The sequence below is a fragment of the Caretta caretta genome, chromosome 1, assembly GCF_965140235.1.
Source record: "Caretta caretta isolate rCarCar2 chromosome 1, rCarCar1.hap1, whole genome shotgun sequence".
Lineage (NCBI taxonomy): Eukaryota > Metazoa > Chordata > Testudines > Cheloniidae > Caretta > Caretta caretta.
In genome coordinates, this window is record NC_134206.1 from 16581898 (window position 1) to 16607000 (window position 25103).

The 25103-nt window shown below is 44.8% G+C and overlaps 1 protein-coding gene across 7 annotated transcripts in view; it reads right to left on the reverse strand.

Moving 5' to 3' along the window:
* The window catches only part of PAK1 (p21 (RAC1) activated kinase 1), a 120048-nt gene that overhangs the window by 94498 nt on the left and 447 nt on the right, over positions 1-25103 (reverse strand). For 2 of the 7 annotated variants that reach the window (XM_048840315.2, XM_048840297.2), the window contains exon 1: positions 24762-24910. The exons of 3 other annotated variants lie outside the window; for them this stretch is intronic. The gene's annotated coding sequence lies outside the window, so the exon portion shown is untranslated. Of the gene's footprint in view, positions 1-16935; positions 17066-20683; positions 20704-24761; positions 24911-25103 lie in introns of those variants that run through there. 2 more of the 7 variants (XM_048840307.2, XM_048840279.2) reach the window with 2 other exon arrangements.

Here is a 25103-nt window from a genome sequence, read left to right on the forward strand (position 1 = left end):
ATAGATTCTTTGCTCTTAATTAACATGCATACATTGCTGAAGGTAGTATTTAAAATCGGATCAATCAGGGATATGTCACCTGTAATTAAAAATCTTAAAGCATGCACAGTAGAGCTGTGTATTAATCCTACCAGAGGCCAGATAATCACCTCCCATGGAAAACTTGAGAAGCGGGGTCTGAGGAAGAACGGTCCGTGAGGATCCTCCATATCCTCCTCTTGGGAGGGCAAGGGAGATGGGGTTTGCCACAGCGTAGGAAAAAACGCTGCAAAATCGACCTCTAAATGTGGCAGATTCCTAGTCCCCCTGCACTGGCTCTGGTCCCCGGCAACCTGTCCCCACACACCTTTGTTACATTGAAACTGTTGTTATCAGAAACTCTCCCACCACTGGCTATCTCCGTACTCCTGACGAGAGCTCCATGGAAGACGCCACAACCTTCCGTTAATTTCCACCCCCCTCCTGCACAGAATCTCCCAAGGGGCCAGAAAGAGGTGAGGGGGAAGAGAGATGCATCTGCCTCAAACCTTGCACTGCCTCCACCCAGCCCATTCCTCCTTCCTACATTACACCAGAAAGCTGTTCTCCAGGGTGTGAGTCACCTCTGTTTGCACCTTTGTGTAATCAGTTACATCTGTGCACCGTGGCTGTAGAAATGCCGCCATGCTGGTTTGGTAGCATTTTACACCCACTTTGAACCGATTTAGGTGACTACACAAGATGGAAGCCGGTGGAGAATCAAGCACTCCGAATCGGCCCAAACTCTCCATTCTTCAGAATGCTGATTTACACACTTTAAGAACAACTTGTTTCAGATGGACACCAGTAAGAGGTTCCAGCCCAGATCACGGTTTGTAATTTACTGGAGAATTCTAAATTGTCTTTTTTGGTTTTTGAATTGAAGAATCCATTTACTTACCATCAAAGGAGGACTAATTGATTCAGGGATAATGCAGGCAGGTGCAGTGGAAGCACCACACAGCGCTCCGCCTCTGCCAAGAATTATAATAATTTTATTTCCGAAGCTCCTGCTGGGCAAGGTGCTTGGGGCCCGGCATAACATTCAAAACCAGGATCAAATCCAATAATTACAAGAGCTATCCAGGCTCAGAATTTGAGATGAATAAAAACAAATTGAAGGGCACTCCAATGCCAGGAAAAGAAAGGAGACTCGAGGAAGTAATAATACAAGGCCCGACAATGATCGTTAGTAAGTACCTTAGGGAGAAGATGCTAAGTGTTTTCAAAGGAGACCCAATCAACTTAAAATACAGTCAGTGTCAAAGAGCACGTTAAAATTAGTTCCAAGTACTGAGAATGGGCTGGCCAATGGCAGGAGTAGACAGGATGGGTACAATAGGATCACACTTCATTCCCCGTCAGTCCTACAGAGAATCCTTGAGATAGGAAAAGGGAAATAAAGTCCCAGGGGAAAGCTGGGGCTACTGGAAGATAGGCCGTGGGGATCCACTATGCTTGGCTTTTGGATTTGAACTACCTGTAGTTCCATGCTTTTGGATTTGAACCACCTGTAGTTTATTTGTTAATGTTATTCACCTATATGTCTTAATATTCTCCAAAGCTGAGTTCTGCTAATTAAGATATACGATGAGGAAAGTAGCAGGTCCCTCTGTTCTATTCAACTCCGTAAAGGACATCACATAAAACTTTACTGACAGAGCATCTGGAAAATGATAAAACACAAAAACACCCTGTCACCAGTGGGTGAACTCTTTTCACAAAGCGATCGCTGTGTCTGACCTATCAGTCCTCAAAGGAAACCTGCACACCACTTTCAGAAGACGAGCCTGGGAGCTTAAATTCATAACTCTGCTAGACACTAAAAATCATGGATTGAACAGAGACACTGGATTTATAGCTCATTGTAACAATCTGTAACCCACGAACCCCCCTCATTTTGTCCTATGACTGAAGAAATGTTAACGGACCACTCTGCCTTGAATAGTCTCTTACAATATGTGGTAACTACTTAGTCTAAACAATCTATTCCCCCTCGCATTTAGCTGTGACGCTCGAAGTACCTTTCCCATATATGAAGAAGGGCTCTGTGTGGCTCAAAAGCTTCTCTCTCTCTCTCTCTCACCAACAGAAGTTGGTCCAGTAAAATTACCTCACCCACCTTGTCTCTCAAAAAGCACATGAAGTTGGATTTAGAAGTGTAGTCTTAATCCTTAAATGTGTGCGTTACCCAACTAGTACATTTCTTACGACTGTAAAGGCAAATGCTTTAAGCTATTTCTCGACTGACCAAAAACACTATGGGCTTCTGTTGCTTTTACAAAGCAATCTGCATAATGCTCAGACACTGACTTTCCAAAAAGCCTAATTTGAGACTGTTCTCCATTGGATAGGAGAAATTGACACTATAAGGTCTTCACTGTCCACACAATGTCCTAAGAGTTATTTCAAATTAAAATGTACATTAATATTATGTTTATGTCAAACAGACCAGAAGGACAGCAGCTGCAGATATGCACATACACAGCTAGAGTTGCTAAAGATCTCTAATCACATGCCAGATTCACAGGAAGACCATTTTTCATCTGCCCATTTTGCTCACATGAAAAAGTCAAGGTCAGCGACAGAATTTCTCCATTCTGCAATCCCAAATTAAGCTTATGTTGAATTTCGATTCCCAGGCTGGAGCTCACACAAGGAACACAACTTTCTAGGGCCAAAACACATTATGGCTCTGGCCTAAAAACCCAAACATACTAGTATTGCCTCAGCTAAAGAATAACGTAAATACTACTTGAAAAAATGTAGGTAAGAGGAAGTTGTTTTATGAAAGTGTGTGTCTCAGGCAAATAAACCAGATCAGGCTCTTGAATACTGAAGCCAAGAGATTAGTAGGATTTAAGAAGTGACTGGGCATTTATATGGATATATGAGAACATCTGCTCTTAGACCCCTTACACATTTATAGCCAGTGTAAGTCATCATGCTCTAAGACACAAGTCCATTACTAACTGTCTGAGGTTAGGAAGAATCTTCCCTTATGAACAGGCTACTACACAGTTGGCTTCTTGAACCATTCTCTAGAATATCTGATACTGGCCACTGTCAGAGACAGACTACTACTAGATGGGCCACTGGCTTGATCTTGTATAGCAGTCGTTAAGTTCTTAAAATCCTTTTTACTCGTTAAGGTTCTCATTTACTTAAATAAAAAGAACTAGGAATACTTAGAGACTAGGTACCTTAGAGACTAACAAATTTATTTGGGCATAAGCTTTCATGGGCTAAAACCCACTTCACCAGATGCATGGAGTGGAAAATACAGTAGGGGTAGATACATAGATTAGATAGATAGATAAGACAGATTCACACACACATGGAGAACATGAAAAGATGGGGGTTGCCTTACCAACTCTAACAAGACAAATCAATTAAGGCAATGGTGGGATCACATCGTCATGCATGTCTGGAATGAGGAGCAGTAGCTGCAGACCTTTTGCATGAGGAAAGTCACATTCATGGGACTGCGTGATGAGCTCGCCCCAGCCGTGCAGCGCAAGGACACATGAATTAGAGCCGCCTTGCCACTGGAGAAGTGCGTGGCTACTCCAGACTGCTACCGATCGGTCGCTAACCAGTTTGGAACAGGAAAGTTGACCCCTGGACTCGTGTTGACGGAAGTGTGCAGGGCCATTAATCGCATCCTGCTTCGAAAGATCGTGATTCTGGGCAACGTGCGTGACATTGTGGATGGCTTTGCACAAATGGGCTTCCCTAACTGCAGGGGGCGATTGATGGCACACATATTCCAATTCTGGCACCAGACCACCTAGCCACTGAGTACATTAATCAGAAGGAGTATTTCTCTGTGGCTCTCCAGGCGCTTGTGGATCACCGTGGGCGTTTCACAGACATTAACGCAGACTGGTCCGGAAAGGTGCATGATGCATGCATGCATCTTTCGGAACGCTGGCCTGTTCAGGAAGCTGCAAGCAGGGACTTTCTTCCTGGACCAGTAGATCACCATAGGGGAGGCCAAAACGCGGAGACCCCGCCTATCCCTTAATGCTGATGTTTTATGAAGCTGTACATGGGGCACCTTGACAGCAGCAAGGAGCGGTTCAACAACATGCTGAGGAAGTGCAGAATGATTGTTGACTGTGCTTTTGGCCATTTAAAGGCCCGCTGGCGCTGCCTATATGGAAAGCTAGCCCTTGCTGATGACAATATTCCTATGCATATAGCAGCATGCTATATGCTCCATAATATTTGTGAAGAAAAGGGTGAGAGCTTCACTCAGGGCTGGACCGCTAAGGCTGAGCACCTGGAGGCTGAATTTGAACAGCCAGAGACCAGGGCTATTAGAGGGGTGCAGTGCGGGGCCATAGGTGCTGACTTCATAGGTGCGCTGGGACTGGAGCACCCACGGGGAAAAATTAGCGGGTGCTCTGCACCCACTGGCAGCCAAGCTCCCCTCACCCCCTGCCCCACCTCCTCCTCCCCTGAGCATGCAGCATCCCCGCTCCTCTACCTACCTCCCAACGCTTCCCACCCAGCTGCCACCAAACACCTGTTTGACAGCATTAGCACGCTCCAGGGGGCGGGAGGGAGAGGAGTGGGAACATGGTGCGCTTAGGGGAGGAGTTGGAATAGGGGCAGGGAGGGGGCAGGGACTTCGAGCACCCACAGGAAAGAGGGGAAGTGATGCCTTGAGGCAGCAAGTTGAAGCTGAAAGCCACTAATACTTGTTACTATGCTCTGGAATGCAGTGCTTGTAATGTTAGGAGGTGATTGTGATTGGTGCAGATGATGCACTGTGAAGGTTTAAGATAATTGTCTGTTGCTTTGCAGGGCTGTGTCTGCTTTCAATTAATGGAATAAAGATTGCTTTCAAACCAACACAATTCTTTTATTAAAAAACAACAACTGGAGGAGAGAGAGAAACAAAAAACACACATCAGCACTGTGGGGGATGGGAAGGTCTCAGGAGGAGGTGGGGTCCTGGGACGGTTAAAGATTTGTGTATGTCCAGGGATCATATCCAACCTTCTCCTTTGGAGTACAATGCAGCGGGTACTGTGCTTCAGCAGGGCTAAACTGCCGAGGGACAGGTGTTGAGTGCAGTGAGTACTGGGAGTCTGCAGTGCTGGACTGTGACCGGGGAGGAGTGGAATGCCGTGGGTACAGACTGGAGCCAGGAGATGGAGAAGAGAGTGTGCTGGTGGTGTCTGGGGGGAGCATGGGAAAGAGCTTTGTGACAGCGGCTGCAGGGGAGGGTGGGCACGGAGCTGCTCGGTTTGCAGTGCTAGTAGCACCTGACGCGCGTCCGCTTTGGCACTCCATAACTCCGTGGCTTCGTCCCAGTGTGCCACAATCTCCTTTCGGTCCCTCTTCTTGCTGTCCCCGCCACTCCTTCAATTCTTGCTTTTCGGCCGCGGAGTGCATCATGACGTCACGCAAAAAGTCCCCTTTCTTTGTGGCTTCTTTCTAATTCTGCGCAGCCGTTCAGTTGGCGATAACAAAGAGGGAGGACGGGCTCCCAAGGTCATACCTGTGAAGCCAAAATGCAAACAATACCGTGTCCGTAAAATGTTGCAACACACAGACCTCTGATTCAGTGATTTAAAACACAGCCACTATTCACATACCTGTCACTAACTGGCTGACCCCAGCCAAGCACACATGAGCCACAAGACCCCCAAAATGGTGAGTAGCTGCAGGAGCAGGGAAAATCACTCTCCCTAGATTCCGCTGGACACTGGACATGTGGCTCTTGGGGACAGCCAGCACTGTAAGGGGTCGGGAGGGGGGGGCTATAATCATTCCTGTCGCCACATTTTCCACAGGCTGTTCATTATGGAAGATATCTTGCTGCTGAGGGTGAGCAGGGAATCAAGGGAGGGTCTTCTCCAAGACTGCAGCTTCTGCCCTGGCCCTTTCGTGGCTCGCCTGTGTGCAGAAATACTTCCCCACCCCCATGACAGCAAAGCAGCTTGGGAAAGTTACTCTTAATGGGGCAAGAAACAAAGCAGTTCTGCCAAAGAACCTGCGGCAGCGGATTGCCCAGTATCTCCATCAGAGTTTCGTGGAGATCTCTGAGGCAGATTCCATGAAGTGAGGGAGTCAATCACTACCTTGTTCCGCCGTTCAGACTAGGCATATGGTGATATGCACATCATACAGACACAAGCCTGCTTTCTGCAACCCTCCTGCCCCCAACAACTTGCTTTAGCAATTCCCAAAATCAAAGCCACTTACCAGGGGCCTCCTCTCCTGTTTGCACTTCGTCAAGCTCCGACAACTGTGACTGGCTAGCCTCCACCGGGGTAGAGAAGAGCTCCTGGCTGCATGCATCTCTGACCTTCAAGTTGTCCTCTGCCTCTGGGGCCCCCTCCCCCTCCATGTCCTCGTCCAAAATTTCCTCCTACTAGCTTGGTCCACTCTCGACTGGCATGTGAGCCACTGAAGTATCCACAGTGGCCTTCGCAATGGAGGTGGGTTTGCCACCGACTATCACGTCCAGCTCTTTGTAGAGCCGGCAGCTCGTGGGCGCAGCACCGGAGCGGCGGTTTGCCTCCCGTGCCTTGTGGTAGGTGTTCCGCAGCTCCTTCACTTTGACCCTGCACTGCAATGTGTCCCGGTCACAGCCCCTTTCTGTCATGCATCGTGAAATCTGTCCGTAGGTATCATAATTCCTGTGGCTAGAGCGCAGCTGGTACTGGACAGCCTCCTCTCCCCAAATGCTGATGCGGTCCAGCAACTCGGCATTGCTCCAAGCGGCAGATTGCCTGGAGCAAGCCTGGCCACCTGGAAAGATGCGCTGAGACCACTGCATGCATCACTGAGCAAACAGGAAGGGGACTTTCAAAATTCCCAAGGAATTTAAGGGGTGGGGCTCACGGTTGGTCATAGAATCATAGAATCATAGAATATAAGGGTTGGAAGGGACCCCAGAAGGTCATCTAGTCCAACCCCCTGCTCGAAGCAGGACCAATTCCCAGTTAAATCATCCCAGCCAGGGCTTTGTCAAGCCTGACCTTAAAAACCTCTAAGGAAGGAGATTCTACCACCTCCCTAGGTAACGCATTCCAGTGTTTCACCACTCTCTTAGTGAAAAAGTTTTTCCTAATATCCAATCTAAACCTCCCCCACTGCAACTTGAGACCATTACTCCTCGTTCTGTCATCTGCTACCATTGAGAACAGTCTAGAGCCATCCTCTTTGGAACCCCCTTTCAGGTAGTTGAAAGCAGCTATCAAATCCCCCCTCATTCTTCTCTTCTGCAGGCTAAACAATCCCAGCTCCCTCAGCCTCTCCTCATAACTCATGTGTTCCAGACCCCTAATCATTTTTGTTGCCCTTCACTGGACTCTCTCCAATTTATCCACATCCTTCTTGAAGTGTGGGGCCCAAAACTGGACACAGTACTCCAGATGAGGCCTCACCAATGTTGAATAGAGGGGAACGATCACGTCCCTCGATCTGCTCGCTATGCCCCTACTTATACATCCCAAAATGCCATTGGCCTTCTTGGCAACAAGGGCACACTGTTGACTCATATCCAGCTTCTCGTCCACTGTCACCCCTAGGTCCTTTTCCGCAGAACTGCTGCCTAGCCATTCGGTCCCTAGTCTGTAGCTGTGCATTGGGTTCTTCCGTCCTAAGTGCAGGACCCTGCACTTATCCTTATTGAACCTCATCAGATTTCTTTTGGCCCAATCCTCCAATTTGTCTAGGTCCTTCTGTATCCTATCCCTCCCCTCCAGCGTATCTACCACTCCTCCCAGTTTAGTATCATCCGCAAATTTGCTGAGAGTGCAATCCACACCATCCTCCAGATCATTTATGAAGATATTGAACAAAACCGGCCCCAGGACCGACCCTTGGGGCACTCCACTTGATACCGGCTGCCAACTAGACATGGAGCCATTGATAACTACCCGTTGAGCCCGACAATCTAGCCAGCTTTCTACCCACCTTATAGTGCATTCATCCAGCCCATACTTCCTTAACCTGCTGACAAGAATACTGTGGGAGACCGTGTCAAAAGCTTTGCTAAAGTCAAGAAACAATACATCCACTGCTTTCCCTTCATCCACAGAACCAGTAATCTCATCATAAAAGGCGATTAGATTAGTCAGGCATGACCTTCCCTTGGTGAATCCATGCTGGCTGTTTCTGATCACTTTCCTCTCATGCAAGTGCTTCAGGATTGGTTCTTTGAGGACCTGCTCCATGATTTTTCCAGGGACTGAGGTGAGGCTGACTGGCCTGTAGTTCCCAGTATCCTCCTTCTTCCCTTTTTTAAAGATTGGCACTACATTAGCCTTTTTCCAGTCATCCGGGACTTCCCCTGTTCGCCACGAGTTTTCAAAGATAATGGCCAATGGCTCTGCAATCACAGCCGCCAATTCCTTCAGCACTCTCGGATGCAACTCGTCCGGCCCCATGGACTTGTGCACGTTCAGCTTTTCTAAATAGTCCCTAACCACCTCTATCTCCACAGAGGGCTGGCCATCTCTTCCCCATTTTGTGATGCCCAGCGCAGCAGTCTGGGAGCTGACCTTGTTAGTGAAAACAGAGGGCACCTGAGGGCAGGGCAGTAGTGTTCCAACCGATGACCAGAGAGGCGAGAACAAGCAGCATTGTGGGTCGCCTCCCGGAGGCCAATCGCAGTGCTGTAATCGACCAGGGTGTCTACACCGGCACCATGGCGCTGTAGCCCTGGCACAGAAAGCTCTACGCCTCTCGTCAGGGTGGGTTTTTTCACAGCGCTGCAACTGCACCGTTTCTGCTCACTAAGTGGCTTGGCAGAGAGAACACCTCAGGAGTTACACCACAGAAAGCTGCTTTACTGCACAGAAATCTGCCAGTGTAGACAAGGCCTACGTGCTTGATCAATCATAGACACACAGACACGTAGGACTGGAAGGGACCTTAGTAGGTCATCTAGTCCAGTTCCCTGCACTCAAGGCGGGACTCTGGCCTGGTCTACACTACAGATTTAGTTTCACGTAAGGCAGCTTACGTCTACCTAACTGTGTAAGCGGCTACACTACAATGTTCCTCCCAATGATTGGGCACACGGTGACATTTCTCAAGGTACAATCTGGACCACTGAACAGCTGTGTCCCCTCAATTCTCCAACCTGGGGTGCCTTTTACACTGCTTCGCTGTGAGAGCAACCACTCCTGGTCTGCCCACACACAGCTTCCAGCATGTAAATCACTCCGTTATACTGTATGAATGCTGTAGCCAGCCACTCTTGAATTACACTGCAGAGAAACACCAGCAAATTCCTAGTCCCGGGCTTGCCCCCAGAGATGTGCATCTTCTACTGCCCAGCTTTCTCCTTCTGGATAACATAAGCTCACAGAAAGTTTGTCATTTTATTAATAGACAGTGATATGCAGAAATCCTTTTATCTCAGATGGAGTTTTCCAAACACTTCAATACAATCACACTGGTTTAGATAAAAGAGTACCCGACGCTGAAAGTGCTCCTGGCCAAACAGAAACCGAAGGAGTCTCTTGCGAGATGGGTGACTCATGCTATGGATATACACATCCTGAAAGTCAAGGGGCAAAAGCCAATCCCCTGGATTCCCTGATATAATAGCTGTAAGAGTCACCATCCTGAATTTCTTCTTTCACTTTCTTTTTTGGGGCCAGAAGATACTTCAAAACGCCTTTTCCCTCTGTGCTAACTAGGAACTGGTTCTACAGCTCTTAAGCAATTTTCTGTCTCAACAAGTGTTCGTGAGAGGGGTCCCTAAAGAGGGGCATGGAAGGAGGGTGGGAGATAAAATGGATGGAGTAGCCTAATGTTATAAACCTCCAAGACCCATTTGTCTCATGTAATCTGCTCCCATGCCAGCTGAAAGTGCGTGTGGGGGAGGGGGGAGGCCCAAAAGGGAAGGAGGTAAACTGTTGCAGCTGAACATACAAAAACCAGGACTGATTGAGTCCCTCAACCAGACCATCAAAATTCTGATGAGGAAGATTGAATGGTTGAACCAGATGTAGTACGTGGTCTCTCTCTGAAACCCTGGTTTCTTCCCAGGTGGCTATGAAGGTCTTTCGAAACCAGAAAACTGTACAGAGCAGGATCTCTGGGATGTTTGGGATTTATTATATTTCCATTTACTTGCAGGTGTATAAATCCCAGAAGATTGCAAGGTGGCTCTGGAGTATTTTGAAGTGTAAAATGACTCATTGGTGGTCCCAGCAGAGAGTTTTAAAACATCAAGAGGAAGATCCTCAACTATATTTTGGATGTTCCTAAGGATCCCAGAGAGCTGGCCAAGATGTCCAACACATGACAACTGCTGTGGAGATGGAGTGAGCTGTCACATCAGCGGCAGCCAGGGCAGCTTATAAAAATGCTCTAGTTATGACCTTTGGGCTAGGATGGCCTGGAACTGTTTGCGATGTTCTGCTGGAAGGTGTTCAACAAACATGTGAGACTTAGACAGGGTGATTGTATTTTGCCCTACGAATTTGGTAATTTGCTATTCTAAACTGCAGGTCACAGATGAATAGTTCTTATGGTCAAAGAGGTCACATGGGACCGATTTAGCATGGGGCTATCTTTCACATTCATTTACAGCTTCAACATTCCAGGAGTTAGGAATGTGGCGAGGGGAAAAATTCAGACAATACTTGGTTGGGCTGAGACAGAATACATTTTTATCAGCACACAGATGGTACTGCTGCTGAGGTCTGCCAGATGGTCTTGGCAGAAGGGCCTTGTTAATGGGCAAGGCCACTCGAGGAGACAGTGCTGTCTGCCAAGTGTGCAATAGTTTGTGTTGTGACTCTCTGACTTCTTCAGGGGGTATCTGCAAAGAATCTGCTTTCCATTTAGTGAGGTCCTGAAACCATTTGAAGTCATCGGCCCGAGAGGGTAGGGAAGGCATCATGGCCTTATCTGGGGAAGAAGAGAAATATTAGTCTTTTGCGTGGCCTCCTTGTCTTCTACAGCCTGTTGCTCTTCACAGGTTTCCTCCAGCTGCTCAGGTAGTTAAGGAGGAACAGATGGGGTAGAAGTATGGCAGTCCTGATGAGAACAACAAGGAGGACAGTGGCACCTTAAAGAGAGAGGCTGGGGGCTCTTGAAAACTGCTACCAGTAGGCAGCCACCCCAAGGGTCCCAATACGACCACTTAGTGGAATAAGGAATATGGACTGGAATTCATGGCTGCCTATACCAGTGATGGGGACTCAGATGTGTCCCCTCCCTGTGAGTCAACCCTCTCCTTGTAGGTGTCAGGGAAAGGGTTCCTATAAAGGTAAGTAGGAGGGTCTTGCACCAAGATGTGTGAGACTGAGGAAAGTTGCTGCTCATCATCCAACAGGGGAGCTCTGCCAGAGAATGGTGGGGAAATCAGGCGGTACCAGAGAGACATGTAATTCCAGTGACCATGTGGATCTTGCTACCAAGGCACTTGGTACCCATCAAGAGTGGAGGCTCCGGTTCATTTGACAAAAATAGGTCTTTCCAATATCTAAATTCCTGCAGAACTAGAAGTACTGAATTAGGTCCCTTGCAGTAGCAGGTCAATGGTACCAACAATGCTGACTGCTTCTAAGCTATCGTGGGCTGAAGCATTTGCTTGGACTTCTGTGGTAACTGGGGGAATCACAATTCAGGCTACCAGAAAAAGTAACAGGGGGTCCATCAGTATCAACTTGCTAGAAACAGGCTGCTTCTCTCTGCTGCCCCAGTCACTTTTTATGGTACCAACGTTGACTTAGGTACTGAAGCATGCTGAGGGTCGTGGCTCCTGGAGGAGCCAGAGTCTGAGGACTGCTAGGAGTACTGGAGGATTCTGGAGACTTAGCGGTGTCCAGCCCAGAACTTGAGGGCTTGGACAGATTGAACAGATTGATTTTTGTAGAGACTTGAGATCTTTTTGAAGTAGGCTCTTTCGGAGGAGAACTAGAACTCCTTTTCTCAGAGACTTTCCCAGGACCTTCTGACTCTTCCCTTAAAGGTTGAGGTGAACGCAGCATCAAGGTGGACAGGGCACGAGGGTCACTCGGAGACTGATGTACGGGGGCGGGTCCCCTGAGCTGGGTCTGAGATCAGGCGAAGAGGTTGCTCCATCATAAGCAGTTCCAACCTAATCTCCTGGTTCTTCCTGGCCCAGCTCTTAAGGGCACTTCTGAGGGACATGCGTGTCCCCCAGGCAATACATGCACCAGGACTAACCCCTGCGGACCAGGATAGCCTCCTAGCAAGTAAAACAACATTTGAATACAGGTGATCCTGGCACAGCCCCTCAACAGAGGGAGAACCTCCCAGGAGGGGGGGGGGGGTGAAATCGACAGAACAAGAGATTACAATCCTCTTTAGAAAACAAATTTAACTAAACCCTAACCTCACTTAACTAAAGGCTAGCCGAAGCAAGACTGACAATTGAAGTGAGCACTCTGAATGCTCAGGCCAAGGTTATGGAGGAGGAACTGAGGGCAGTCTGCCCATGCAACCCTATATAGCCTCAGTGTGGGCCACAAGCATGTGTAAGGTGCCTCTGCAAGCCAAAGAGTCACTGCTTCCAAACACCTTTGATGGAAGACACAGGGGGCCACCTGTGCACCTGAAGCAGAGCACCCACCGGGACACACAGCTTGAAGAACTTATTGCTGTTCTTACGTACCACAGAGCTGATTTATTTTTAACATACATAAAGGTGACCTACAAAGGAAACAAAAACTGGTTGTGTGTCATGTTTGGCTTTTCACATGTATACAGGAGGCGTGAAAGGTTGGGGTGGAGGGGCGTAGGTTTTCTTCAGCACAGAAAAACAAGTCTGCTTTTTTTTGCCTTTAGAAATATCAGGTGTGGCCTTGCTTAGTTTTGCTGGTAGACTGCTTGGACAATCCCAAATGTGGACTATAAGCTTTGGACTTAAAGAGAGTCAGAGTGTTGAACATTTAAGACATCTTTCCACCCAAGTGTTTCTCAGATGTGTGTGTGTGTGTGTAGCTTTAACCCAGTCTCAAATATCATTTCCCTTCTCAATTAATTGGTTTTGCTTGACTGGCGTCTCCAGTATCACTCATGTATTGGTTCTCTATTTGTCTAAAGTCTTTCAGAAAAAACAAGGCAGACAAAACAAATATTTAATGTAGAAAGCAAGCACAAAAACAAACTTGGGGTGGGAGAGAAGGAAGCAGAAGGTACAAGAGTGCTTACATAAAACAGTCACAAACCTAACACTTTTCCTAGGCAAGTTACATCTAAAGTGATTAGTGTCAGGGCTTTCATTAAAAACAAAGAGGAGTCCTTGTGGCACCTTAGAGACTAACAAATTTATTTGGGCATAAGCTTTTGTGGGCTAGAACCCACTTCATTAGATGCATGGAGTGGAAAATACAGTAGGCAGATATAAATATACAGCACATGAAAAGATGGGAGTTGCCTTACCAAGTTGCGGGGAGGGGTCAGTGCTAATGAGGCCAATTCAATCAAGGTGGATGTTGCCTATTCCCAACAGTTGACAAGAAGGGGTGAATATCAACAGAGGGAAAATTACTTTTTGTAGTGCTAACAAGTCCAATTCAATCAGGGTGGATGTGGCCCATTCCCAACAGTTGACAAGAAGGTGTGAGTGCACTGCTTCTAGATTTAAGGGAGAAACCAGCCTGACAGATTATATACATACTTATACACAAGAAGATACAAAGTCAGCTTAATTTTGTGCTTAAAAATCTCTTAATCTTGTTTGGGAACATCAGCAGAGGATTAGGACAGGTCCTAAAGGAACAATTATGTCCCTATTCTCAGTGCCTTTTGGCACTGGATTGATGGCACAGGGAGGAATACATTACAAAGAGGTGAAATTCATTAAATTCCTAAGAAAGGAAGTCAGAAATATACAAGTGATGGGTTAAAATAGCAAAGTATAGATATTTAAAAGAATTGTGGGTTTTTACTAATCCCTTTATTAGAAAGATGTGTGGGCTGGTGCAGTAGATTGAGAATGTATTTAAACCAGAAATGAAATATTTAAGTGGTTTTATTTGGTCAATGCAACAGCAATCCAACATGCTCATTTATTGTCCTGCAGCACTTCTCCCCACCCCCAAACAGTTTTACATCTCTCACTCTCTCCCCACAAGGATGCCTAATGGACATTTCAGTGGATATATGGAGCTTTTGCAGACTAAGCAATGTTGTTACTGCAACTTCATTATACTTTATAAAGGCAGTATTACCAACTCTAGACATTCAACAAAGATAATGAGTTGGGTTCTCAAAAGTAATATATATATATATATTTTTAATCTCATTTTATGTTCTTAGTACTTGCTTACTGGTTTTCACATCTTTAGAGTGCACCTGGGCCACTTTTTTGAGCGTTTCTCCATAGTCATTAGGGCGAGAAACTTACTTTGTTTTTTTAAACAAATGCTGAGAATCTCAGCACACTGAACGCCTCCAGGAGTGTCATAAATATAAAGGGAAGGGTAAACCCCTTTGAAATCCTTCCTGGCCAGGGGAAAGCTCCTCTCACCTGTAAAGGGTTAAGAAGCTAAAGGTAACCTCGCTGGCACCTGACCAAAGTGACCAATGGGGAGACAAGATACTTTCAAAAGCTGGGAGGAGGGAGAGAAACAAAGGGTCTGTGTAGTCTGTCTTTTGTCGGGGATAGACCAGGAATGGAGTCTTAGAACTTTTAGTAAGTAATCTAGCTAGTTGTGTGTTAGATTATGATTTCTTTAAATGGCTGAGAAAAGAATTGTGCTGAATAGAATAACTATTTCTGTCTGTGTATCTTTTTTGTAACTTAAGGTTTTGCCTAGAGGGGTTCTCTATGTTTTGAATCTAATTACCCTGTAAGGTATCTACCATCCTGATTTTACAGGGGGGATTTCTTTATTTCTATTTACTTCTATCTTTATTAAAAGTCTTCTTGTAAGAAAACTGAATGCTCTTTCATTGTTCTCAGATCCAAGGGTTTGGGTCTGTGGTCACCTATGCAAATGGGTGAGGCTTTTTATCCAACATTTCCCAGGAAAGGGGGGGGTGCAAGTGTTGGGAGGATTGTTCATTGTTCTTAAGATCCAAGGGTCTGGGTCTGTAGTCACCTAGGCAAATTGGTGAGGCTTTTTACCAAACCTTGTCCAGGAAGTGGGGTGCAAGGTTTTGGGAAGTATTTTGGGGGGAAGGACGCGTCCAAACAGCTCTTCCCCAGTAACCAGTATTAGTTTGGTGGTGGTAGTGGCCAGTCCAAGGACAACGGGTGGAATATTTTGTACCTTGGGGAAGTTTTGACCTAAGCTGGTAAAGATAAGCTTAGGAGGTTTTTCATGCAGGTCCCCACATCTGTGCCCTAGAGTTCAGAGTGGGGGAGGAACCTTGACAAGGAGGCAGGACTAAGAAAAGCTACCAAATATTATGACACTCAGGATATAGATCGCAAGAGTTAGCAACATCACAGAGACTCCTAATAAAAGTACTCGTAAGGAAGAGCGGATACCTTAGAGGTCAGTGGTGCGCAAACTTTTATAGTCACACCCCCTTTACTGTTCACTGAATTTGTCACGTACCCCTGCCCCATTACCTGTAATCTGAAACTGGAGGTTTTTTGCAAGTTGGCAGAAGGAATGAAAAAATTTGTTTTTATTACTAAATGTATGTCACCCTACAGCAGGACTGGGATCCCGCAGGTCCCAGAGCCATAGTAGTGGAAGTGGGATAAAATTTCAATAAACAATGTGGGAGCAGGTGGGAGTGGGTACTGTGGGGTGTGACAGGAGCAGGATTAAAAAAAAAAATAATCCTCCTGCACCGCAAACAACATGAACACCCTGGGCAGCAGCCGCCGCCATTCTCCAGCCGCCCAGCTCTGAAGGCAGTGCTGCCGCCAACAGCAGCACAGAAGTAATGGGGCACAAGTCAGTCTGCTGTAAAAAGTGATGTGTGTGTGTTTGTTTTTTAAAAGGGTGAAAGGCCAAAGTTTCTTCACACTCCCCAGTTTGCACACCACTGCCTTAGCTCATAAATCAGATTGCCATCAGCATTTATATCTAGGTTACCTCAGCAAGTTAAGTTCCGGTATAGAATAAAAACTGTTCCCATCTGGGAGCCTGTGATATCCAGTGACTAGGATTCAGGAGCCCTAAACAGAGCAACTGAACTATTTTCTTAGCCCTGGAGGTCAGCATTGAGGCATGGTGGCAGGATAGAGTAAGGAAAGCATCAATGGACTTCTGTGCTGAAACAAATAATTTAAAATCTCCTGGGGAATCTGGCAATAAAATTCATACAAACATTTGTGAAAGGAAAAAGTTATTCACTGGGGATAATCATTTGCTACAAGATAATCACCAAAGACATAGTGATCCATCCAATATATCATTTTCACTTTGCATCTTACGTTTTTTTTCAGGTGGAAGCTGGCTATTCCTAGGACAATTTCTATTTTTAGAAACAGGCTTCCAGAGTTTAGGAATTCAAATCATCCTCAAAAAACCCCGTAACATTAAGGATGTTACTTAACTCCACAAAATATAGGGATAAGCATAGATAGGGATTCATGCTGGAAATCCAGCACTAAATCTTTTTAACCACTAAGGTCCATCAGGTCACCAATACTGCTTGAACCAAGATAGAGCAACATACAGTAAGACCAGTGGTCTTCACAGGCAACATTTCCGTATTGAAGATGCCCTCCAAAGCAGAAGAGGACTGCTTTTTTCTCTCCCTTCTTTAAAGTGTGCCTAAAGACAGCTTTTTTTTTTTTTTTTTTCCCCAAAAGTTCCTGTATGACTTTAGTTGAAAAGGCAGGGTTGTCAAATCCTTAAAGAAAGTTTCTCTCCCAAGTGTTTTAGTTAACTAAATATCAACCAAACCAGAAGTGACAAAGTTTTAAACAATCAAATAAAAATCCCTTCCCCTCTCTAACCAGGCTGTTCTTCTGCAGTGCCCATAATATCATAATCCTACCATTTCTCCATTCATCCATAGATTCTTCTAGGGTAGACAAGACCTGACTCTACGGTGGTTAAAAAAAAAAATCCTCCAAGCATTATATATAAAATAAAAGCCTTCCGGGAGCGCTTTATGAAGCAGCAAAGCAGACAAGCTCATTTCTCCCCCACCTCCTTTCTGCTGGTGACCTTTAACTACAATATCATTGGTCCAGTAATAGAACACTCACATTTGGCACCATCTCACTGAATGCCTGTTGGCTAGCAAATGCTGCCGGTGTTAACCTGCTTGGTGTCACTGGTCCATTAAGAAGAATGTGTTATAAAGCAGGAAATCTAGGTTCCATCAAGATTTAATATGTTCTGTAGTTTCTGAAGGAAATGAGCATTTCACTCATATTTATTTGCATCACTTTCAGGTCACTATATGCAAATTACTCTCTTTCCAGAAAAGATGCACAATGTAATGGAGTTTTATAATTGAGTGTCTGATTAATTTTAATAAACTAATCAATATCACATTTCAAAGCCCGATGTGTCCGTTTGCCTTTAAATCTCTTTAGATTATATGCCCCTCACTGACAAGCTGTTACCTGACTGTTAGCTTTATCTTTGAATGTGAAGGGTCACAGAAGTTCATGCCCAGGAGGCTGGTTTAATGAACTAGTGTATGAAGGGATATCATCAGGACATCATCCACTGGGTCTTTTTATATTTTTTTTCCCCTGACCCCGTGGGTCTGAGAACCCAATTATGCCTTCACATGCACGACTACTCACTTTGAGTTGCACCTTGTATTGAGCTAAGAATTGCACTTTAAATCCCTATCACAGACACAAAGCTAGATACTTGTCAAATTGTTAAAAACCCCAAAACAGCCCAAGTTCTGTCTCTTGTTATACCCATGCAACTGCATAGACTTCCGATGGGTTATACTGGTGTAATAGAGTACAGATCATTTGGTGCCTAGCCTTAGTAAACAAATTCATAGCAGGAAAAAAAATCCTTAAAGCGTAGGATACCATCTTAAAGAAAAAAAAAATTAATTTTTCCTTCATCCTGAACTGGTATGAACTAAAGATGGACCTGAGCTGTTTAGTTCCAGATCCAAATAGAAGTTTCCCCAAATAAGACAAATTCTTGAAACAGTTTACAAAGGGAAAAAGGTAAATCCAACATCACATAAAGTCTTTAAATTGAGGTTGGATGTATTTCTAAAAGACATGCTCTAACTCAGCAGTACTCAAAGCGGTGGTCCGCGGACCGGAGCCATCGGCTGCCGGTCTGCGTGCACATTGGAAAAAAAAATGCCGGTCCCCCACATCAGATAACTTGAGAAGCACTGCTCTAACTCATTCACAAGTTCCTGTGCTGAATAGTTTTCCGTACTGTATGAGTGAACATTAATTCCCTCCGCTGGAAAAATCACTGGGTAAAAATTCTAGTCTGACCTCCTGCCTAACACAGGCGAGAGAGAGGATCATAGTGATCTCTGCTGGCCTTAAAATAAACAATGTGTGTGCATGTCTGGGCACATGCATGTATATAAAATGAGAATTATTAAAATCTGGAACCATATTTAGCATAAACAGTTGCAAAAGAGATCTGACGAGGCATATGTATTTCACAAGCCACAAAGCTTTCTATATGCAAATATAAGAACACATTGTAACAAACACCACTATCTGAAAGCCCCACTATCTGAATGAAAATTATTTCTCTTCCCCATCCCCCACTTCATGAATAAAACATAACCCATAATCCATCAGAAAGTAAAAGAGAACCCCTGCTAGATAGGGGTACGAAACACTTGTGTCATTTGAGCTAGCAGGTATTTTAACAACCATAAAGCTTTAGTTTTATTGCATCAGGAAGACTGTTCTTTCTACCAAAGTTAAAAAAAAATAATAATAATCCAAAATCCATCACTGCCACCATGACAGACAACACGTCAGTAGAAGGAGTTATAACCACACCAAAGCTGGAACTCTTTGTTCTGACCTTTGGTATTTCTGTTTTTTTTAAAGTCAGTGATTGCAGTTGACGTTTCATCAACACAATCAGGGATGATGGATGGTCTTGTGCTGAAGACAGTGGACTGGGACACAGAAGATCTAGATTTAATTCCCAGCTCTGCAACAGCTTAGACAAACCATTTACCTCAGTTCTCCATCTGTAAAATGGAACAATTGTACTTCCTTTCTCCCATCCTCTCTCATTTGTTTAGAGTGTAAGCTCTTCAAGGCATGCACTATATATTATGTGCAGCGCCAAGCACAGTGGGGTCCAACTGCCAGTAAGGGTCTCTGGGTGCTACTGTCAAATAATTTCAAATGCAGGAGTAAAACAGAGTACACATGCTATGCTGTTACAGCCTTTGACATGGTCTGTTCCTGTGCTGAAGATAGATACACATAATTGGGGACAGAAAAAGAGTGTTGTGCTAAATCTCTTAAAAAAATAAAATCAAATAAAGCACCTGATTCACCATACTAGGGATGCCAGTTAACTGCTGTTAACTCAAGCAATCAACTCAAACCAAATTAACTATCAAAAAATTAATTGCAATTAATCTCAGTTTTAATTGCACTGTTAAATACAGACACTCCCCAGTTTACGCAAGACACGATTTACGCAAACCTGCATTTACAGAAAAAGTTCCATAAGCTAGAAATAGGAAGGGGGAGGGGGAGTTGGCGTAACGGTCGGGTATGCATTTCCGACTTACGCAAAATTCAAGTTACGCAAGGCGTTCCGGAACGGAACAATTGCGTAAGTCGGGGAGCGTCTGTAATAATAGAATACCAATTGAAATTTATTATAAATATTTTGGATGTTTTCTACAATTTCAAATATACTGATTTCAATTAACACCACACAATACAAAGTATACAGTGCTCACTTTATTTTTATTACAAATATTTGCACTGTAAAAGAAGAAATAGTATTTTTCAGTTCACCTCATCGAAGTACTGTAGTGCAATCCCTTTATCGTGAAAGTCCAATTTACAAATGTAGAATTTTTTTTTTACATAACTGTACTCAAAAACAAAACAATGTAAAACTTTAGAGCCTATAAGTCCTACTTCTTGTTCAACCAATCGCTAAGACAAACAAGGTTGTTTACATTTATGGGAGATAATGCTGCCCGCTTCTTATTTACAAGATCACCTGAAAGTGAGAATAGGTGTTTGCATGGCACCGTGATAGCCAGCACTGCAAGGTATTTACGTGCTAGATATGCTAAACATTCATATGCCCCTTCATGCTTTGACGTGTAGATTGCACTCTCTTTTGTTTATCTTTTTTTACAATGCAAATATCTGTAATCCAAAATAATATAAAGTGAGCACTCTTCACTTTGTATTCTGCTTTGTAAGTGAAATCAATATATTTGAAAATGTAGAAAAACCTCCAAAAAGATTTACACTACATTTAAATTGGTATTCTATTATTCTTTAACAGTGGGATTCGTTTTTTTTTAATCTCGTGATTAATCGCGATTAATTTTATCATTTGAGAGCCCTACTTTGTTGCACTCTTCCAGTGATGTTAACACCATTGATTTCAGTGTTGAAGTGGACTAAAGCAGGTACAAAGAGCACAGACCATCCAAAGAAACTGCACTGGGAAAAAGCTATTGCTTAATCTGCACCCCAGATCAGAGGCAAGAGGTCAAAAAAGCCCCTGTTTTAGCTTTAATAACAGAAACCAAATGTATGGTGCTCCAGTTCACATAATCATTCTGAAGTCTGGATGATTACCTGAAGCACCGTAATTGATCTGCAAAACAGAACAGGATGCCTCCACCATTCTTCCATCCTCTCCTTCAGTGACTCTGTGACACACTGTACTTCAAAATAGCACCCTGAAAAAACCCCAAACTCATCATTCGTAGATTGTCATATTTCATACAAAGCATGCCATGTAAGATGCTATATGAAAGGTCACGATCTGCTGAAACCCATTGTTCTGGCCAAATATGTAGATCATTAGTGTGTATAAAGTTATAAAAGTTGCTGTACAGTGTTACTGAAATATGCTGTACATTTACTAGTGACATACAAAGGACCTCCACCCAGAAGGCCATTAATTAGCAGGGGAGTTGTAATCCAGGGATTTACAATTCTATGAAGGCTACCCAAGCACCACACAATGGGAACTGCTCAACTCTATGACTCAGACCACACCAGGTTGATTGCTCAACCCAGGCACTCAGCAAAGCCTACCAGGACATGTCTGGGCGAGTGCGTCTAGGCACATGGACTAAGGATATAAAATAGGGAACAGTAACAGCAGGCCTTTACCTTTCTCCTCCCCCACACCTATGCTAGAAGCAACAGGAATGTGGAGAAGGTGAAAGTAATCTGAGGAGATTGGTCCGGGCTTAAGGAGAAGCCTGTGCATTAAGAAGTGTAACATCCAGTGGGCTGAGAAAAATTCTGATCTAAATACTGCCTTGTGTAATAAGGTTTAAGATTTAGATTGTACATTTATATTTTATTTTCTTTGCTAACTTTCTCTGATCCTTTATGCCTACCACTTAAAATCTATCTATCTTTCTATAGCTAATAAATCTGTTTTATACTTTACCTAACACAGTGTATTTTGCTTGAAGTGCTTGAGAAATCTCAGCTCAGTTACAGAGTTCGGACCAGGGCAAGAAGGTACAGCCCGGAGTGTAAGGCTGGGGAGGAATTGGCTGGAGCCTCTCTATTGTTGGTTCATGAGTGGCTGGTTGGGTTCATTGGGTACAAGCATTCATGTAACTAGGTTGGGTGTGTTCCCGCTTGTGGATGGCTGTGTAAATTCAGTAACTGCCAGACAACAGTGAGAGGGAGTGCAGGCTGGTGGGTCAGAGGGCTCAGCAGTACCCCAGTTCCAAGTTGCACCCCAGGGATCCTGTCACACCCTCCTGAAAACACACACGAATTCAAAAGGCCTCTAAACCCTACCTCTCCTCATCCCAAATAAGCATTAGATAAAGGAACTTGCAATTCCTATGTGAACAGAAAGAAAAGGAGTACTTGTGGCACCTTAGAGACTAACAAATTTAAGTTTTTTCATGAAATTGGTTAGTCTCTAAGGTGCCACAAGTACTCCTTTTCTTTTTGCGAATACAGACTAACACGGCTGTTACTCTGAAATATGTGAACAGAGTACTTTGTCACTGGACTTGCTGTTGCTTCCCCTTCCTCTGTACTTCATGTAAACTGTCTGTTTAGACTATAAGCTCTTTGAGGCAGGGATCCAGTCCTCATACTTTGCACTGGTGATTTTTAAAAGTTACCCTTTCAAAAGAAAAGCTTTGCAGGACAGCTGCACCAAAAGGGAAAAATGAGAAAACATGTCTCCGTAAACAGGATTAAGAACTCAAGCCTGCCCCCTCTCAAGTTAATAGGAATATTGCAATTGGCTTTGATGAGAGTAGAAGGGCAGGCTCTAAGTCAGCAAGGAAGGCACTCAGATACTACACTTATGAATGCCATATAAGTGTCTAGAGAGAGCAAAACATAGGACCAGTGATTTCCTCCATGCAAACACCACAAGTGTCTGACATAATGGTGATTTTTCTGATCAGCTAGATGTTAACAAAAATAAACCCCAAATAGCTAGTAATAGTGAGGTAGATAGATGTTTGGAGCTCTGACCTATTTGATGAGAAGGTTAGCACTGAATTTAAAACTGTTGCAAGCAAACTGATACAAAGAAAACTCTCATTCATTTTTTGTAAATAACTAATTGTTGGGGGAGGGGGGAGGAGAAACCAGGCTTGACATCTTTAAGGTATTAGAAAATTCAAATCTTTCTATTTATATTTCCCCCCCCCCAACACACACACACAGACACACTTCTTCCTCATCTAGGAAGAAGACCTGAAAAGCAGCCCTATGTAAGCTCCAAAGCTTGTCTCTCTCAACAACAGTTTGTCCAATAAAAGATGCCATTTCCTCCACCTGGTCTCATCCATAACATTCACTGAGCAGATATACATGATGGTCAGTGCACTAACGTTCTTATTCTACAGGTTTAACTTTTATTTCAATGCCACATATAGGACGGGTACCTGAGTAGCTTTAGCATCACATCTGAAAAGAGAAAAAAAAAAATCCAGTCTCCCTGCCGAGTTCAGGTATGACAACTATCCACCTGGCTATCACCCTCCACCCATTACTTTCAGTATTATGTGGTGTTGTATGTATACAAGGCCAAATTCTGGCTCAAGGTTCAAAAGAAAAATAATCAATCTTCAAATAAACTAAAGCAAATACTGGAATAGCAGCATTAACGTTTTCCTATATTCTGGCTGTCCTCTCTCTAGACAGATTACACCTGTTTATAGGAGCAATCTGCATTAAGGAGGGTGGGGGGCATCAAGTAACCTCAACTGCTCAGTGGACACCTATAGGGATTGCATCAAAGCCTTTCTGAGGGCAGGTCTACACTACTGCATAAGTTGGTCTAAGCTATGTCGCTCAGGGGAGTGAAAAAGACACCCACACCCCATAGCAATGCAAGTTACCGTGACCTAAGCACGGTCATAGAACATACAACAGCGCAGCTGCACCGATGTAGCATTTCTAGCGTCGACCTGCCCGGAGCCTGAAAAGTGACAAGCATCCTCGACTTCTCCTTAAGTCCCTGAAGATTGAGGGCACTCAGGACCTCGTGGGATAAGGCCTAACTCATCAAGCAGCTCCCAAAATATGGGGGGGAGGGAGGAATGCAATCACTGTACACAGAGGTTAAGTACTGTATTGGGATTACTCTCTAATTCCCAATGGAAGGAACAGACTTTCTTCCTTCTGCTCCTTGACTTGCTGAAAATCTTTTAGAAACATTACCTCACTCTAAGAAATCCTGCCTAGTGACAACAACCAAGTTTTAAAAGCAAAAGAAGTGTGGGTAAGACTAAATAGTTTAACTATGCAGTCCTCACAATTATTACCACATATTATAATGTACATAATAATCATAGGTTTCAGAGTAGCAGCCATGTTAGTCTGTATCCGCAAAAAGAAAAGGAGTACTTGTGGCACTTTAGAGTCTAATAAATTTGTGTAGCTTACAGCAGATGATGTTTCTCAAATATCAAGCCAAATTCTGAAGCCTTTTATTCAGTTTCTACTCATCTTTCTCCCCAGGAGAAACTCTTACTGGAGGTTGGGGATGAATAAGGACTGAGTAATTGCCAGTGCGAACAAATGTTCTGTGACATCCAGACAGCTCACATAGGGTTGTGATTTTTAAAGCCTCTGGAAGAGGAAAGTAGCCAGAATCACAGTAGACATCAGGTAGGAATACGAGGCTTTCTGAATCCGGGCAATTTCACATTGCAGTATGTGCAGAGTTGCAGAATGAGATAAAGTCATTCCTCCAGCAGAACCCTCCTGTGGCTGCTCCCCTTCCTCCCCAGGAACAGCCTTGAAGAAAGCCACCCACTGAGACACACCCACGCTCCCTGAACTCTCCGTTCATCACATTCAAAAAGTTCAGTTCTGCCGCCCGAGTTCTCGCCAAGCACCAAAAATAAAACCCCAGAAGAGCTGCACTTTGCATTTTCACCCAACACCGACACACACACACACACACACACTGCAAGAAGCTATACCAACCTCCTGTCCCCGCCACCTATGGCTCTGTTCACTGGGCATACAAAGCCGGGGGCGGGAGGGGTCGCATCTCCATTCCCCCAACCCCTCCCCACTTGTGTCACTAGCCATACAACCCGCTGGCTGGAGGTGCAACCCCCTCCTCAGGATTCCTGGTCCTCAATTCTCTGTCTTCACCCCAAACCCCACACAACCTCCCCTTCCCCCCGCCAGCTCTCAGTCCGCTCACCACCACCAGAAGGGCGCTCCGAATCGCGACACGATCTTCATTTGCCCTGCTCCTTAAATACTCCCATCAAGTCAGTGCCGAAGCTTCTGCCAGCCCCAGGCACCCCCACTGCTTCAGTTCACTCGACAAAAAGCCCAACAGTGCTGAACCCCGCGACTGCCTCGGCGGCTCTCCCCCTACCCACAAAACCCAAGCGCCCGTGCCCCGATCTCTCTACTACGAGCTATGAGAAAGCAAGGGGGGACCCCCCCCCGCCGGTTCTCTCTAGTCAATGAGCCCCATCAGAGCCAGGAAAAGCTGCAGCTCCAGGGTAGGTCCCAACCCCCCCCCCCCCCCCCCAAC